At 45.2% G+C, this 4263-nt stretch overlaps 1 pseudogene; it reads left to right on the top strand.

Moving 5' to 3' along the window:
- Positions 1 to 1561: 1561 nt before the first annotated feature.
- On the top strand, positions 1562 to 3890 carry LOC139013480 (mitogen-activated protein kinase kinase kinase 7 pseudogene; annotated as a pseudogene).
- The last annotated feature ends 373 nt before the right edge of the window (positions 3891 to 4263 follow it).

Genomic DNA, 4263 nt, shown 5'->3' with positions numbered 1-4263 from the left:
CAGAGCGAAGACTGCAGACGACTGAAGATGGCGGCGGCCACGGAGCTGGAGTGAGCAGGAGGCTTGGGTTGCTCCTGGCGATGGAGGAAGCCAAGCTTCCAGCCAGCCCTGGCCTCCACTTGAGGACCTGGAAAAAAAAAATGGAGGGGCTGGGAGCAGCCGGAGCGGAGAAGCCAAGCCTCGCTGCTGTGGCCGAACCAAAGACCTGGGTCCTGGGTGCCGGAGGAAAACCGGCGCCGGCAGCCAGGGGATGGAAGGCCTATTGCGTGAATCTTTGTGCAATGGGCCACTAGTAATCCTATACAATTAATAGACCAACTGTAGAATATGAGCATGAATCCATGAGTTTTCATTTCATTGTAACTGAAGTCCTTAGCTCTCCTACCTCTGATTTTAGGATTTGTTGTTCACATCACATGTGGAATGGATCCCTATTTAATATCTGTGAACATACCACATATTTTGTCAATTAGGGTTGTTCTTGTGCAATAAAAATGACAAACTTAGAGAAGCCCACTAGATATAACATTTATCTGCAGTTAATAATGTATGCTGTAAATAATGGTTCTACTTGGAAGCTGTTGCCAGATTAAGTGAATGGGCGCTCTGTGAGGTGATAATAGACTTAGAAAAGAAATTGATTAATAGACAACTGAGCCACATTGGCCAGGTGGCACAATTGGTTGGAGTGTCATCCCCTGTGCCAAAAGATTATAAGTTTGACTCCTGGTCAGGGCACATACTCAGGTTGTGGGTTTAATCCACAGTCGAGGCATGTATGGGAGGCAACCAATCGATGTTTCTCTCACACATCAATATTTCTCTCTCTCTCTCTTATTCTCTCTCTAAAATCAATAGAAAACATATCTTCAGGTGAGAATAAAAATAAAGTAAAGGAAGTACTTCAGTCAGACTTCAGTAATTTAGTCCAAGAATGTAGATTTCTGATGATCTCGTGTAATATTACATTTGAGCTCAAAGAATTTAAGGCCACAGTTTCCCTCCTTTGGGTACTCACTGAGCTAATTAGAATAACCCTGATAACAATAATCCAATATTTATGGAGCCCTTACTATGTGACATTCCCTGTGTGAAGAGCTCATCATTTACACCTCACAACAATCTATGAAATAAATGTTAATGTCATAACTGAGCTTAGCAAGGTTCAATAAGCCATCCAAAATGACCTAACTAACTGGTAAATGGCAGAGCCTAGATTTAAAGGAAAGTATGAGACTCGTGAGCCTAAGTAATTGACTGCTAAGCACCACTGCTTTTTTCTCCCAAATAAAAATCGCAGCTGTACAAAACTTTGCTTACATATGCAAAAGCTTCATAGATCCTGATTTACTAACTTCCGCCATAGAAGAATGGTCAGTCTAACTAACCCATCAGTTTCCATAAATAACAGCAGCACCACCAAAGGTTTTTTTTAAAAAATATATTTTATTGATTTTTTACAGAGAGGAAGGGAGATAGAAAGCTAGAAACATCGATGAGAGAGAAACATCGATCAGCTGCCTCCGGTTTCGGCCACCACCAAGGTTTTGAGTAGAGCCAAATGGCCGATAATATGAAACTGAGGCTTCTACTGGGGTCTACGGTAGGTCGTCTCTAAAAACAGCCGTCATCAATTCCTTTCTTACTGTAAATATGTGCTACCCCAGGTTGAGAAGTAGAGTTGATTTCACCTCCCTTGTAAAGAGCTCTTTCCTTGTAATTGGGTACCAATGGGATGCAGTGGAAGTGACCTTCTCCGCCCTGTCCTTCAGCGGACAGGCACCTTCCACCTACATCACCTGGAATATAGTCATCATGTTATGACAAAGCCAGGTCCCCGAGAGCAGCCACAGGGGAAGAAGCAAGCACCAATGAGCAGTCCACAGCCAGCACCAATGGGCACTCGTGTGAGGGACCCACCTGGAGAGTCCAGCCCCGGAGGGCCCTGAGAGGACTCCAGTGCCGGTCAATGGCATGTGAAGGGAAAGAGAAACCCAGTGGAGCCCAGACAACATAGTCTTGAAAAATAATTGAATGGCTGTTGTTTTAAGCCACTGGGTATGTTTATTTTGCATTAAAAGATAACTGAGAGCGGAACCAGGGCAGGGACTCGGTTGTGACTGCTGCCCCTGGCCCCTCCAGGGATCTCCGTGGCTACAGAAGGACCGTCTGGAGGTGGGTGGGCGCGGGTCTTCCTCCCACGCACCCACCTCCTCGCGCTCCTCCAGAATCACATCTACAGTCCCCGCCGCTTCCTCCTCCTCCTCCTTTTCGGTCAGTGACATGATCCGAAACCCCCTCCCAAGTCCTCAACTCTGAAGAAATCGACTATAAGGAGATCGAGGTGGAAGAGGTTGTTGGAAGAGGAGCCCTTGCAGTAGTTTGCTAAGCTAAGTGGAGAGCTAAAAATGTTCCTATTAAACAAGTAGAAAGTGAGTCTGAGAGGCAAGCTTTTATTGTAGAGCTTCGGCAGTTATCCCGTGTGAACCATCCAAATACTGTAAAGCGATATGGAGCCTGTTTGAATCCAGCGCGTCTTGTGCTGGAATCTGCTGAAGGGGGCTCTTTATATCATGTGCCACCTGGTGCTGGACCATTGCCATACTACACTGCTGCCCATGCTGTGAGCTGGTGGTTACAGTCTTCCCAAGGAGTGGCTTATCTTCACAGCATGCAGCCCAAAGCTCTCATTCACAGGGACCTGAACCCACCAAACTGGCTGCTGGTCGCAGGGGGGGACAGTTTTAAAAATCTGTGATCTGGGTACAGCCTGTGACATTCAGACACACATGACCAATAACAAGGGGAGTGCTGCCTGGATGGCACCTCAAGACTTTGAAGGTAGCAATTATAGTGAAAAATGGTACGTCTAAGGCTGGGGTATTACCCTTTGGGAAGTGATAACATGTGGGAAACTCTGATGAGATTGGTGGCCCAGCTTTTCGTATCATGTGGGCTGTTCCTAATGGTACTCAACCACCACTGATCAAAAATTTACATATTCCCGTTGAGAGCCTGATGACTCGCTGTTGGTCTAAGATCCTTCTCTATGCTCTTCCATGGAGGAGATTGTGAAAATAATGGCTCACTTCATGCGGTACTTTGCAGGAGCGGATGAGCCCCTGCAGTACCCCTGTCTGTACTCAGATGAGGGACAGAGCACCTCGGCCACCAGTACAGGCTCATTCACAGACATTGCTTCTACAAATACCAGTAATAAAAGTGACACTAATATGGAGCAAGTTCCTTCCACAAGAGATACTATTAAACGCTTAGAATCAAAATTATTGAAAAATCAGGCAAAGCAACAGAGTGAATCTGGCCATTTAGCTTCCATGGGAACAGTGTAGAGAGCTTGTCCCCAACCTCCGAGGGCAAGAGGATGAGTGCTGACATGTCTGAAATAGAAGCCAGGGTTGCTGCAACCACAGCCTGTTCCAAACCTAAATGGGGCCATCAGAAAACTGCTTCATCTGGCAACATTCTGGATGTCCCTGAGATCTCCTATCAGGCAACGGACAGCCAAGACGTAGATCCAGCCAAGACTGGATTGTGACTGGAACAGAACCTCGTCAGGTGAGCAGTAGGTCATCCAGTCCTAGCATCAGAATGATCACGACTACCTCAGGACCAACCGCAGAAAAGTCAGCTTGAAGTCATCCATGGGCTCCTGATGATTCCACAGATACCAATGGATCAGAGAACTCCGTCTGAATGGCTTATCTTCCCTTGGGTCGCTAGCCTCTAGCACCGTGCCCAAACGCCAGAGAATCTATGGCAGTGTTTGAACAGCATTGTAAAGTGGCACAAGAATATATGAACATTCAAACAGAAATTGCATTGTTATTACAGAGAAAGCAAGAACTAGTTGCAGAACTGGACCAGGATGAAAAGGACCAGCAAAATGCATCTCGTCTGGTACAGGAACATAAAAAGCTTTTAGATGAAAACAAAAGACTTTCTACTTACTACCAGCAATGCCATAAACAATGAGAGGTCATCAGAAGTCAGCAGCAAAAACAACAAGACACTTTATGATTCTCTAGGACCATTACATTTTAAAATATGCAAAGAAAGACTTTTTTTTTAAAGAAAGAAAAACTTTTATAATGACAATATGTGTTAGCTTTTTGGCGTGTTCTGAATGCCAATTGCCTATATTTGCTGCATTTGTTTCATCGTTTATTTTCCTTTTCTCATGGTGGACATGCAATTCAACTGTCTCCTTGTGTAAATGGGGCCATCTGTGACTTGAATAAGCAG

This window comes from Myotis yumanensis, unplaced genomic scaffold, assembly GCF_028538775.1.
Source record: "Myotis yumanensis isolate MYYU_CA2020_CCGP unplaced genomic scaffold, mMyoYum1.0.hap1 SCAF_7, whole genome shotgun sequence".
In the NCBI taxonomy this organism is placed as follows: domain Eukaryota; kingdom Metazoa; phylum Chordata; class Mammalia; order Chiroptera; family Vespertilionidae; genus Myotis; species Myotis yumanensis.
This window is presented reverse-complemented; position numbering and strand designations above follow the sequence as displayed.